We start from the raw sequence: 14,131 nt of genomic DNA on the forward strand, positions 1-14,131 counted from the left end.
GTTTCAGGTTAAAATCATTTTTTTTTTTTGCTAGAAAACCCCCCAACACTATATATATTTTTTTAGTAGAGACCCCAGAGAATAAAATGGTGGTTGTTACAATATTTTATGTCACACTGTATTTGTGCCTTTCAAATGCAATTTGTTTTGGAAAAAATTACTTTAATGAATTAAAAAAAAAAAAAAGAAAAGTTAGCCCAATTTTTTGTGGAATAATGTGAAAGATTTTACATCGCGAGAATCGTGATCTTTTTATTCTAAGCAAAAAAATTGTGATTCTCATTTTGGCCAGAACCGTGCAGCTCTAATATCTATGCAACTTCACCCATGTTCACATAGGTCTGAATTGACATGTCAAATTGTAGGCCAAATAGGCGCCTATTGATGGCAATGGAACTGTCCGAATTGGTGCAACGCCACAACGATTCCCAAAAGTAGTTCCTGCACTACTTTGGGCGACTTCAGGGGGCGATTTCTTACCTCCCCAACTTTTTGAGATGGGTATAAGGGACACCTATTAGCAAAAGTAGGTAGGCATAGGACACCTTCTTAAAGGAGAACAGTTGGGACCTATGTGATTTCACTAGACATCTGTGCAGGAAAGTGCACTGATGTCTCTGAAATCGCTGACAAAGTCGGGCTGAGTCACACTTGTGCAACTTTGGACATCAGAGTCGCATGACAAGTCATACCCCATGATTTTCAATGTGTACCATTCATATCTGTGCGACTTCAAGTAACACTGACTTCAACGTAGTCCCTGTACTACTTTGGTCTGACTTTGATGCGAGTTGAGGTCCATAGACCTCAAGTTTACACAGGCATTCCCTGGAATTGCGGCAAAATTGCTGATGCAAAATTGTGGGAAAGTTGCGTGTCTTTCCCTGCGACTCCTGCGTCCATAGACCTCAAGATTACACAGGCATTGCTTAAAGTCGCATTAAAATCTCGCAACTTTCAGGTCGCACAAGTGTGAAAGGTGCTTAAGTCACTATGCTGAGTACTATTTTATACCTAGAATATAAAGTAGTCCCACCATCAAACACTAGTAAACATATGTTCTCAATATAATTGTGCTCAAATGGCTGAAAATCACACAGATGGTATCACCTACTGAAAGCTTGCATTGTACTCTGCAGCATATGCTGAAAAGAGGCGAATGCCTTTTAGCCAATGCCACATCGGCATGAGCATGGTTGTTACTATAATATTAATGCCTGAAATGCAAAACATTATTGTATAGAATCAAACATTAGTAAATGTATTTTCTCTGTAGGTAAGTGCTCAGCTCTGTAGCATAGCAGTATACCCTGCTGCCCCCAAAAGTTCAAGCCATGAATTCAAATCCCACTGACAGCATCACCTCCTGGAAGTGTGCATTGTACTCAGAAGCATAATTAGCCAAAGCACATCAGCTTGCTTTATTCCATATTTTAACTCTTCAAATGCATGCAATGGTATGTACTTATTCAATAATATTATGGTATGGAATTCCAAAATTCAAGGAAAAAAATGTCGTAGGTTCCCCCCAGTTCATACCAGGGCCTTCGGTATGGACTTTAAGGGGAACCCCACACCAAGATGTAAAATAAATTTGATGTGGGGCCCCCCAAAATTGTTACCAGACCCTTATCCGAGCATGCAGCCTGGAGGTCAGGATAGGGGGGGACGAGTGAGCACCCTCCCCTTCTGAACCTTACCAGGCCACATGCCCCAAAGCACCTTTTCCCCATGTTGATGGGGACAAGGGCCTCTTCCCGACAACCCTGGTCGGTGGTTGTCGGTCTGCAGGCAGGGGGTTTTTCAGAATCTGGAAGCCCCCTTTAACAAGGGGGCTCCCAGATCCTGCCCCCTATGTGAATAGGTATGGGGTACATTTTACCCCTACCCATTCACCAAAAAAAGCAGTGAAATGTAAAAAAATCAATAGCCGGTTTTTGACAAGTCTTTTATTGTAAAATAGCTCCGAACTGTCTTCTTCCCTGGGCCATCTTCTCCAGACGCTGTCTCTCCCTCCTCCATCTTCTCCCCGAGCTGTATTCTCCCAGAGCAGTCTCTCATGCCACTGCCATCTTCTCCATCTGCTGTGTTCTTCCGCACCGCTGGTTACCCGCTAATAAAAAAAAAGCTGCTCTTCTTCCATGGTGGTCTTCCTCCGCTGTGTTGTCACCCACTGTGTGGCATCTCTTACATAGCCATGGAGCAGTGGACTCTCCGGGTGACATTATTGGATGGCCACAGAAGACCGCCACAAGAAGAGCAGCTTTTTTTTTACTAGTGGGTAACCAGCTGCGCTGAAGAACACATCAGCGGGAGAAGATGGTGGCAGCAGGAGAGACATCTCGGGGAGAAGAAACATTAAACTCTAGGGAATGTATTTTCTATGTATGACTGTGCTACACCCAATAGGCTAGCGGTCAGCACTTCTACCTTGAAGAACTCATGGGTTCAAATCCCACAGAGAAATACTAAAAGATTGAATTGGTGAAAAAAAAGCAAATGACTATTAGCCAATTAGCCAAAGCAGCATATGCTGAAAATAGGTGAATGCCAATTAGCCAATGCACTTTAAATTTGGCTGATTCTATTATATTAACTCTTCAGATGCATGCAATGATATGTAAGTATTCAATACTATTATGGTGTGAAATTTCAAACACCACACACTAACTAATGGGCAGATTACATTTTTTTGTTTATTTTAATTCGCTTGTGCACTGAAAAAATAAACACAGCTGGTGGATGGTAGGTTGGTTGTTGTTTGAACTCATACCATGAGTGGTGTGGAGATATCCAAGCAGACCACTAAGCCATTGTGCTAAGTACAAGACCTGCATAATAGTGTAGTATTATTAAAGAATGAACATAAATAATTACTGCTTTATAGTCAACTAAATTAATAAATAATAAATCAAAAACATGAAAAAAACAACATACAACAAATAGGTAACCTAAATGATTAATACATGTAACTTTACAGAATAACAGACATTACTATGTAATAATCATTCAGAACTGCATTTCTTAGCAAAAGAAGGAAAAAAAACTAGGAATACTAATTGCAATATAAATCAATAGATGCACGGGAACTAGAGCACATCTCTGATAAAAATGTTTCTTTCACATACATGGATCATGGCTACAGTACAGTGCTATATAACAACTTGATAAGAATTGGCATTTGTATATACGCAGAAGCGCTAATTAGCGGCAATTTAGAATTTACAAACGGTTGTTCCCCGCTTATATTGCAAATTGTCATGCGCAAATTCGCCGGTTTTGTTTCCATTTGGCTAAAATGGGCGCTATTATTTGCCATAGTGCCCAGTACTTCCTGGAGTTATAGTAAATGACCCCCTATATGCCTGAATACTGATGTGCACCAGTGTTAGTGCACAAAATAAGTTCAGTATAATATTTTTTTAAATAAAAAATACTGTTTATTATATGGAGAGCACTATGTATTTTATTATTTTTGAATCATACACATTCATCGAGGGATTACTGAAGATGGAGGTGGATTGAGAACACCAGCAAGGTGGAGAAAGGCATAACAACCGTGGTACAGGGGACCCCACTTTAAGGGGCAAGCACATGAGAGCTGATATTGGGTCACAATTTAAGGTGAGAGCATTTTTTTACATTTTTATGATATTGGTTTCAGTATATGATATCATTTATTTGGATAGTATTTATGTACTACGTGGCACTGTTTGGGTTATATTTATGTGTTAAATGGGTGGTAAACCCTTGTGTTTTTCCACCTTAATGCATTCTATGCATTAAGGTGAAAAACCTTGTCACTCAGCAGCCCCTCTGAACCCTGTGTTTCCCGCTGCTGTCAATCAAATCCAATGACGCGGGCGCCGGGGCCTAGTCCTGCTTTCTGTGTGAAAAGACGCAGAAGCAGGACACGGGAGCGCGCCCGTACCATGCACACAGTGGACCAGTGCATTGCAGGGCGTTCGGCGTCGTGAACACCTTGTAAATTTGGCTATTCACCGAATGGGGAGAACAGCCTATGTTCGGCCCGAACTGATGCTCAGGCCGAACCGTTCCCCCGAACTGGTGCTCATGCCGAACCGTTCGCCCCAAACTGATGCTCAGGCTGGACAGTTCGCCCAACTCTACTAGTCTATTTTTTGATGTTGAGAACACAGACATTTGAGGTTGAGTTGATTTACTATTAGTTTTATTTCTGAGTGGATTTATCACTAGTCACATTTGTGATTTATAAATGTAGCACCCTCTACCAATAGGTAGGTGCTAGTAATGATTTTTTAGGAACTGTCAGCACAGGCAAATTTAGAAAGGCCTATGCTGCAAGCTAGGCCTGTCTCTTTTGATCTGGGGGCTGGGAGTGGTCAGAGTAGCAGTAGGTGTGACCACCTGTGCTCCAGTTCTGAGGCGACTCCCCTGCGTCTAGGGAGAATATTCTGGAAGAGGGGCTGGGCCTAGGACTGGAGTGGCAGACAGCTCATGTGGGGGCCATGACCAATCCCCATCTGGTATTGGCAGGGGGCGGGCCTCCTATTTAAGCTGAGATAACATGCCACTAGGGGGGGATGTCGGTTTAGTGAAGTAAGGAATGGAATACTAAGCAGCAGCAGGAGGACACCCCCATCTGGGGGGGTTTACCGATCGCAGGGGGAAGGCCCATGGAGAGCTGCAAGGGAACTTTGCCTCCATACAGTCATTGGCAATGTTTTTGTCACCACACGGCCGGTGCTAAAGAACTCCTGTAGCAGAGGGGCAGGTGAAGCTGTCGGAACGTATGGTCCGGTCAAGTTCCTCATCAAGGACTCAGGGTAGTGGAAGGTTGGTGAGTGTTACCACAGTGGAGGGCTGGATGTGCCAGGAAGTCTGCGAGGGAACTTTGTTTTTACACCGTCATTAGCAAAGTCTTAACCATTTACACAGTGAATGATGAGGAGTCCTGGATCAGAGGAGAGACTGTGGGAATATGTGTCAAATCGATGTGGTCTGAGGGCACAGGATTTGCAAGCTGGGTTGGCTGGGAACAGTAGTCCACCATCCAAGACAACAATGCTTTTAAACTACTGGGTCTCCGGGGAGAGGTACTGCAGGCCTCAGGCCCAGTAGCAGCGAGCAGCAAGAGCCGACTGAAGAACTCATTCAGAGGGGGTCCTTCTAGCTCATAGAAGAGGATGTGACATTAATTTACCTCAGTATTAAGAAGTTTTGTGCAGGAGGAAAGAAGTTTTGTGCTGGAGGAAAAGAAATTCTTAGACCATCACTTTTACATGGTCAAAAGTGATGTCTTCATCTTTCACACAGTGAGGGATGGGGAATTCTTAGGAGAAATAGTCTGCGGGAGTGAAGCAAAGGAGGAGCAACAGGAGGAAATTCATACTCAGTAAAAATGCATATCAATTCTTCTGGCTCTATCTATGTGCTAGTGTGAATGATCTTTAGAATATCATGGCAACTAATCAGTCCTTTGGGCATCCCATATACCCTTTTCCCATCCAAGTTGTACCCCCCAATAAAACAAAAAAAAAAAAAAAAACAAATCAGCAAGAGACTGTTCATTGTCTCTGTAAGCGATGTATGAAGTCTGGCAGCAGGGTGAACTGGTGGATTGTCTGTTACTAGTGGCAACTACACAGCTACATGGTGATAGTTCTGTACTCTCTCCTAAAGTGATCGCGCTGAAGTTCTTTAGATTTTATTATCCAGAACCCTCATACAAAGTGAATTGAGGGATTTGTCGTCGGCTTGAGCAAGTCCACAAAGCAAGGCATTTTCTGCAGGGAGGATCACACTCACCTGGACAGTATCCAGGGTCAGGCCCAGGTAGTCTAGCCTCTGGACTGGGAGCAGGGCAGATTTTTGGAAATTGAGAACCCAGCCATACCTATCCAGAGTACGCACAGTGTGACATTGTTCTCCAAGAAAGAAGCAAATTGCTCTCTCAACAGTAAGTTGTCCTGGTACGCTATAATAGGGATACCTTGGGTACACAGGGGGCCTAGAACTGGAGCCAGGACCTTGGAGAACACTCTAGGGGCCATGGACAGGCAGAATGGTAGGGCCACAAATTGAAAATGGCGATTCTCCATCACAAACCACATAAACCTCTGGGGAGGGCAAAAGAGTGGAAGATGCAGGTCTTTGATGATAGGAAATCTCCCTGCTGGAGAAAGGCCACTACCAACCGCATAACTCCCAACTGTCCCTGATTTGGAGCAAAGTCCCTCTGTCCCTCCTCATTTTGGTCTGATTTATATAGATGTATATAAAATGCACTTTTTATCTATCAAAAAGTGTTTTCCAGTACTAAACCTTTCATCTGATTTCTAAATTGCTGCATTTGTAAATTCCAAAAGCCAATATAAAGGAATAGTAGTGGTAAAAAAACACTTGTGGGTTTAACCAGTCTTGTTTTTTTGTACAATTCTCCTTTAAGGGGGCGTGGCAAGGGGTGTGTCCTATGCCTGCATGCTTTTTCTGATGGGTGTCCCTCATTCCCATCTCAAAAAGTTGGGAGGTGTGCATCCAGAACTTCTACACTGTCAGAAAATGGTTTAGTCTCCTGAGATGCAAAAGGGGGTGAACATTGGCGTTTGTTTTTGGACCCTTCTGTTCTCTGAAAGCAGAACAATCACTCCCTGGGAATTGGGAAAGGAGATGATCGAGGGCATTTAAATGGGTGGACGTGCTGTAGGTTTTCTGAACCCGCCGGCTTGCCGTAGTCGGAGTGCGAGTCATGTGACCAGGGAGGACTCCGCCTACGGAGAGTCAGGCCACCCAGATGATCGTACCGAGTGACAGCCCGGCCAATGGCCCCGCCTACTTCTGGCTGCCTATGTGCGAGTGAGCGGTGTTGTCTGTATTAGGTGTCACCCGGAACACTGTGAGTACCGCCGATCCTCCATTACTATGAGTGGGTGCCTAGACAGCCCATGGCTCCTCTCACCCCATAGCTGTGTTCGTCCCCACTGTATGTATACAGTATGGGGGGGAGGGAGAACTCTGCCATAGCATTACACTGGGGATGACATCACAAGCTCTGTAATGTATATAAGAATAGAAGGCTGAGCTGTGATTGGTGGGGACATTCATAAACAGGGAGGCACGGGGGACACAAGGAGGAATAATGTCTATTGACGTTATAATAATAATGATTGTCATCTACCCCTTCTAATGGTTTCCATGAAGGATGAGCCATTTTCAGGGCTTTTCACACTAATCACATAGGAATGAGTTCCTGATATACAGGATTGCCTTTAATGAGTCCAATCACTCCATACTAACTAGTAATGTCACTATGGGCCTTTGTTCTGCTCACTTTAATGGCACAGCTCCTTGGTGTAGAGCCAGGGGCTCCAAACTACAGCCCCCTACGAGATTGTGTCCAGATCACATCCGATGTGCAAGGATCAGTGGACTGAGATGTAAGAACTAAGATAGAGACCCTGATGTAAAGGGGGACGCTGACTGGAGCCCTGATGTTAAGGGAGACTTTGATGGGACCCCTGATGTTAAGGGAGGACTCTGATGGTGGCCACGATGTAAGGGAGGACTCTGATGGGTGCCACGATGTAAGGGAGGACTCTAATGGGTGCCACGATGTAAGGGAGGACTCTGATGGGTGCCACAATGTAAGGGAGGGACTCTGATGGGTGCCACGATGTAAGGGAGGGACTCTGATGGGTGCCACGATGTAAGGGAGGGACTCTGATGGGTGCCACGATGTAAGGGAGGGACTCTGATGGTGGCCACGATGTAAGGGAGGGACTCTGATGGTGGCCACGATGTAAGGGAGGGACTCTGATGGTGGCCACGATGTAAGGGAGGACTCTGATGGTGGCCACGATGTAAGGGAGGACTCTGATGGTGGCCACGATATAAGGGAGGGACTCTGATGGTGGCCACGATGTAAGGGAGGGACTCTGATGGTGGCCACGATGTAAGGGAGGGACTCTGATGGTGGCCACGATGTAAGGGAGGGACTCTGATGGTGGCCACGATGTAAGGGAGGGACTCTGATGGTGGCCACGATGTAAGGGAGGGACTCTGATGGTGGCCACGATGTAAGGGGGGACTCTGATGGTGGCCACGATGTAAGGGAGGGACTCTGATGGTGGCCACGATGTAAGGGAGGGACTCTGATGGTGGCCACGATGTAAGGGAGGGACTCTGATGGTGGCCACGATGTAAGGGAGGACTCTGATGGTGGCCACGATGTAAGGGAGGACTCTGATGGTGGCCACGATGTAAGGGAGGACTCTGATGGTGGCCACGATGTAAGGGAGGACTCTGATGGTGGCCATGATGTAAGGGAGGACTCTGATGGTGGCCACGATGTAAGGGAGGACTCTGATGGCGGCCACGATGTAAGGGAGGGACTCTGGTGGGAACCCTAATGTAAAGGGGATGTATGATGGGGATCCTGATGCAACGGGGGAATCTCATTGGAACCCTGATGTAAGCAGGGCACTTTGATGGGGACTCTGATGGGAAAACTGATGTAAGGTATGGGGACCCTAATGTAAAGGAGGCTTATAAAGGGGACCTTGATGTAAAGAGGGACTCTGATGGGGACATTAATATGAAGGGGCACTCTGATGGGGACCCTGATGTAAGGCTTCAACCCTGATGGGGACCCTGATGTTTAGGGGGGGGCTCTGATTGGGACCCTGGTTTAAAGGAGGACTCTGATGGGGACTCTGAGTAAGGTGCAGACTGATTGTGTATTTGTGTGACCTTTATTAATGGCTCTAGTTTATTTGGAATTTCTTTTCTTTGTTTTATTGCACTTCCTCCTCTTATTCTGAATCATAACATGCTGATTTATAGCATTAAAAAAAAAAAAAAAAAAAGCTCCAAGTAGATCGTATTCATTCATATTTGTTGTGGCTTTCAGCAATGTAAGTATGTTTATCTCCTGCCTGAGGCACCCTGTGTAAGCTGACAATCACTGTAGTAGTCAGCGATCTTCAAGGTCCTGTAGTGAGTGGCTCTCTTGTGCATAGTGAACACAGGGGGTTGCTCTCTTGGCATTGCCTTCATTCATAAAAGGCCTAGTATTTATTTATTTTTTTTCAATGAATACAAGACATTGTATTGTAGTGGTTGGAAAAGGTGGAGATTGTGATGGTGCCTCCCCAGCTCCCCAACCCATCTAATTAGAGAATGTGTTATATTTATTGAGAAAATGAAAGCCATACTGTGAATGGCACCCGTGCCAAGCAAGGAACACCTTGCACAAATCTCTGATTGGACAAGGTAGAGGGGAGCTTGTCCAGTCTGAGAATGCCTTACATGCATAAAAAAAAAAAAAAAAAACAAGGCATTTTCATAATAGAGGCAATGCCAAGCCAGGAAGCCCGTGTTCAGTATACAGCAAGGAACAGTGGTGATGACTACTGGGGTGATTCTCTGCTTCCACAACAATCACACAGGTATGGAATATGCACACTGATGTTGTGTCAAGCTGAAACAATGTAACTAGACTATACAAAGCGTACCTGGAGCCTTAATAATGATTAGTCAGTTGTGGATTACTCAATACAGGACTTGGTGTAATAAAATCTTCCATGTGACCTGGTAATCAGCAATGCTTCTTGTTGACTTCTGTTCCAGTGTTGTTGTCGTGTATGTCGGTGTTCTAAATTCTTGTATGACATTATTCCTAGAACTATGCCATGGTGAGGGATCAGCATTAAGAAGCTGAATGATCTCTAGTATGTGCTACAGGGCTGAGAGGTGTTCCCCTTGTTCTGAGCTGTGATTGGTGGATTGTAAAAGGACGCTCCTTCCAGAGATATGAAACTTAACCAGTTAGCAACAAAACTTTGTACATGAGGCTGCTAAATTCCATCACACCATGTACTGTAAAATGTAATCTAGGAAAAGGAGCCGTCCTATTTCTCAACAGTCCTAATAGTTAAAAAAAATAATAATTTTGTATCATTTTAATGCTATTTTTTAACATTTATTGTTGAAAGCTTAATGGCTGTAACGTGTTTGGGGGGGGGGGGGGGGGGGGTGAACATTCTACACACTGCTGTTGGTATCCAGGTTTTTTAATATTAGTCCTCATGCACACGGACGTTTTTACAGCTGCTTTTTTGAGCTTTTTTTGCAGCTTAAAAAGGCCTGTCTATGTTAGTCTATGGCTTCATGCCCACCTAGGCGTTTTTAAGCTGTAAAAAAAACCCAGGACCAGTGGGTTCTGAAAGACGTTTTTCAGCTGTAAAAACGCTCTAACGCTGAAAAACGCTCAAAAACACTCTAAAACGTCATTCACCAACGTTTTTTAGCGTTTTTGATCCATTGAAAAAAAAAAAAAAAAATTTGAAAAAAAAAAAAGCTCAAAAACGCTAACGCGGAAAAACGCTCAAAAACACTATTGCAAAAACGCTGAAAAAAGCTGAAAAAAGTTTAAAAAAATCACTGCAAAGATACTGGCGTTTTCATAACATTTTTTTTAACAGCCTGTGTGCATGAGGGCTAAACATGTAATGCTTTTTTATTTATTTATTTATTTTTTTGTGTGCTGGTGGGACTTTAACCACTTGCTGACCAGGCCTTTTTCCGACAAGTTCAATTATTCATTATTTTTTGCTAGAAATCTACTTAGAACCTCCAAACGTTAAGGGCCCTTTCACACTGGGGCGGCGTCGGCGGTAAAGCGCCGCTATTGTAAGTGGCGCTTTACTGTCGGTATGCGGCTGCTAGCGGGGGGGGGGGGCGGGGGGGCGGTTTTACCCCCCCGCTAGCATCCGAGAAAGGGTTAAAAACCACCGCAAAGCACCTCTGCAGAGGCGCTTTGCCGGCGGTATAGCCATGCTGTCCCATTGATCTCAATGGGCAGGAGCGGTATACACTCCTCTCCTTCACCGCTCTGAAGATGCTGCTAGCAGGACTTTTTTTCCCGTCCTGCTAGCGCACCGCTCCAGTGTGAAAGCCCTCGGGGCTTTCACACTGGAGACACAGCAGCGGCACTTTTGGGTCGGTTTGCAGGCGCTGTTATTAGCGCAATAGCGCCTGCAAACCTCCCCAGTGTGAAAGGGCCCTAATTTAGGCTGCTGCACATAAATGTAAGATGTATAGCCAAAGCTAGAGTGCAGTTAATTCTACGCTTCTGTCTCCTCTGTTTTCAGCTGACACCGGGCTAAAGCCTGCTGTCTGCTGACGTCACTTCCCTGCTGCAGGCTTGGGAAAGATCCCGACCCATATGGTTGGGATCCACCCAGATCCCTGGACCGGCACCTGGCTCTGCCTCTCAGTGATCCGCAGAGAGACTAAGCCAGCCCCTCCACAGCCCAGCACTCCAGTGAGCACTGGAGGGGCAGAGCAGAGAGCTGCGGACTGACAGTCAGTAGTGTTTGATCACTCACTTCTCACTGCAAGCCAGAAGGGACTGATGCAGCATCGGATCGATGCTACATCCCCCTAGGTGTGTTTAATAAAATATTTATATTTAATTTTATGACTGGTGCCTATAAAGTCCATTTTTCCACTTCCTTTTTTGTTAATTATTCATAAATTTAGGACGTGGCACTGCCCTACCTAGTAAATTTCCACAGATCCATCCTGTGTTGAAATTTGGCGTTCTCTTTTTGCTATCCCCCTAGGTGAGTATTAGGCTTCATGCACACTGGACGTTAAAATAACGTTATACAAATGCCAGTAGTTATGCAGTGATTTTTTTCAACATTTTTGCAATAGCGGTTTTTAGCGTTTATTAGCATTTTTTTTTTGCGTTTTGTCAAAGAAGAAAAATTTTTTTTTTTTTTCATGGGTCAAAAACGTCAAACGCTGGTGAGCAGCGTTTTTGAGCGTTTATTGGCATTTATCAGCGTTTTTTGAGCATTTTTACAGCTGAAAAACTCCTCTCAGAACCCACTATTTTTTTTTTTTTTTTTTTTAAAGCCAAAAAAACACCACAGCCAAAAACTGCTGATAACAGCCTATGTGTGCATGGACACATAGGATAACAGGATGGGGAGTTCATTGACTGTAGAAAAAAATGTCTGACGCCAAAAACAGCTGTTTGTAAAAACATCCAAAAACGTCCGGTGTGCATGCCTAAAGCCTAATGTACACTGAACGTCCTAAAAATGGCAGTAGCATTAGTTGTAGAAAGCTGTAGCCGTAGAATGAGTTTTGCAACGTTTTTGCAGTAGCATTTTTTAGCTGTAGTGTTTTGGTTTTTTTTTTGTTTTATTTGCAAAACTCTACTCCCACAAAAGCTTATGGCTCAAAAATGCTTTTTTGGTGTTTTTCAGCATTTTTCAGCTTTTATCAGTGTTTTTACAGCTGAAAAACTCCTCCTAAAAACCCACTAGTTCTGGGGGGGTTTTCCAGACAGAAAATGACTCTGCCAAAAAACGCTGATAACAGCCTATGTCTGCATGGACACATAGGATAACATGCTGGGGAGTTTATTGACTGCAGAAAAAAAGCCTGAAGCCAAAAACAGCAGCTGTAAAAACACCCAGTGTGTATGAGGCCTAAGGCCCCTTTCACACTGGGTGGATCTGCTGGATGGACTCCACTAGCTCAGCAGGGATCGCTCTGTTTATCCCCCACTGAGCAGGTGGATGACGTGTCCATCTCCGCTCACTGTGCTGAGACGGACCTGTCAGAGCCCCGCTGTCTTCTACGTGGAGATCAGATGAAAATAGACTACCTGTCTGTTTTTCATTCCACCAGCTGGACGGACGGCAAACGTATCGCCATCCGTCTGTTTTCAATGGATCTTGTCAGATCGCATGGCAGGCGGTTGTCAGCAGAAACATCTCCGCTGACATCCGCCTGCCCATAGAAGTGAATCGGTGGCCCGCTTGGATCCACCTGAAAAGCGGATCCGAGCAGACCCAATCGTGTGAAAGGGGCCTAATTGTTTTTTTGTTTGTTTTTTTTAAATCTTGAACTTCTCTTTTTTAAGTATAAACAAAGGGGAAAAATAAATTGTCATAAAAACAAGTTATGTACTCATACGCATCTTTAGCCTCATTTCACACTATAGTCAAACCTTGCATATGATTCGCACCGCACAAGCGATGTCTGTGCAATGTGAATTTAGCATAAAGATTGTATGGCATCACATTCAGACCAAACTGGTGCAGGACCCTTTTTTTTTTTGTCCGCACTGGAATCAGTTTGCATGGGTTTTCACACCCATGTGATCCAATTCCTGTCCAAATTCACAGTTCGCACTGCGATCTGCAAACCGATTTGGGGGATGTCATTAACATTGTATTGACACCCGCAGCGGTTCGCAGAGGGCAGTGTGAACCGCCGGCGATTCAGGTGTGATGTGGGAACCTGCACTGGATTCGCAGGGTTTCACGCATCGCACAAGTGTGAACCACGCCTATACACAAGTATTTTACAGATCATTAAGCAGGAACTTTTCTTGTAGAAAACGTCCTAACATCAGTAAAATCTTTACGACCATGTGAATGAAGCCTAAGGCCCCTTTCACACTGGGGCGGTGGGGGCGTCGGCGGTACAACAGCGCTATTTTTAGCGCTGCTGTACCGTCGTTCTTGCAGCAGTATTCGGCCGCTAGCGGTGCGGTTTTAACCCCCGCTGGCGGCAGAAAAAGGGTTAAAATCCCTCGTACAGTGCGTCTATAGCCGCGGTATTGCCGCGGTATAGCCGCGCTGTCCCATTGATTTCAAAAAAGCGGTTTGCAGGACTTTTTTCACCGTCCTGCCTGTGCACCGCTTCAGTGTGAAAGCCCTCGGGCTTTCACACTGAACAAACAGCGGAGGCTGTTTAGGGGCGGTTTGCAGGCGGTATTTTTAGCGCAATACCGCCTGCAAACCGCCCCAGTGTGAAAGGGGTCTTAGTCTCTCAACATAGTGCCATTAAAATGCAACATGATTAAAAATAATAAAATGTAACATTTAGTTAAAGTGGTATTATACCCAAAACCAAAAAGGTGTTATATTGCAGCTTATTAATCAATAGATGTGGTAGCTGCATTAGTTTTCTTTTCCCCTCTGTTTTCACCTGGTGATCTGGCTAATAATACACCTCCAATATTAGAGAGACACTGTGGAGGAATGAGCAGATAGCAGCAATGTCTGGGGTGGGGGGTTGATGTAGTGTGAATTGTATTAGCAGATTTGGATAAACTAACAAATTG

General features: G+C 44.7%; 1 protein-coding gene across 1 annotated transcript in view; it reads left to right on the forward strand.

Moving 5' to 3' along the window:
• Positions 1 to 6,724: 6,724 nt before the first annotated feature.
• The window catches only part of PNPLA8 (patatin like domain 8, phospholipase A2), a 125,224-nt gene continuing 117,817 nt past the window's right edge, over positions 6,725 to 14,131 (forward strand). The window contains exon 1 of the mRNA XM_073619908.1: positions 6,725 to 6,877. The gene's annotated coding sequence lies outside the window, so the exon portion shown is untranslated. The remainder of the gene's footprint in view (positions 6,878 to 14,131) is intronic.

Source organism: Aquarana catesbeiana, linkage group LG03 (genome assembly GCF_042186555.1).
Source record: "Aquarana catesbeiana isolate 2022-GZ linkage group LG03, ASM4218655v1, whole genome shotgun sequence".
Taxonomy (NCBI): Eukaryota; Metazoa; Chordata; class Amphibia; order Anura; family Ranidae; genus Aquarana; species Aquarana catesbeiana.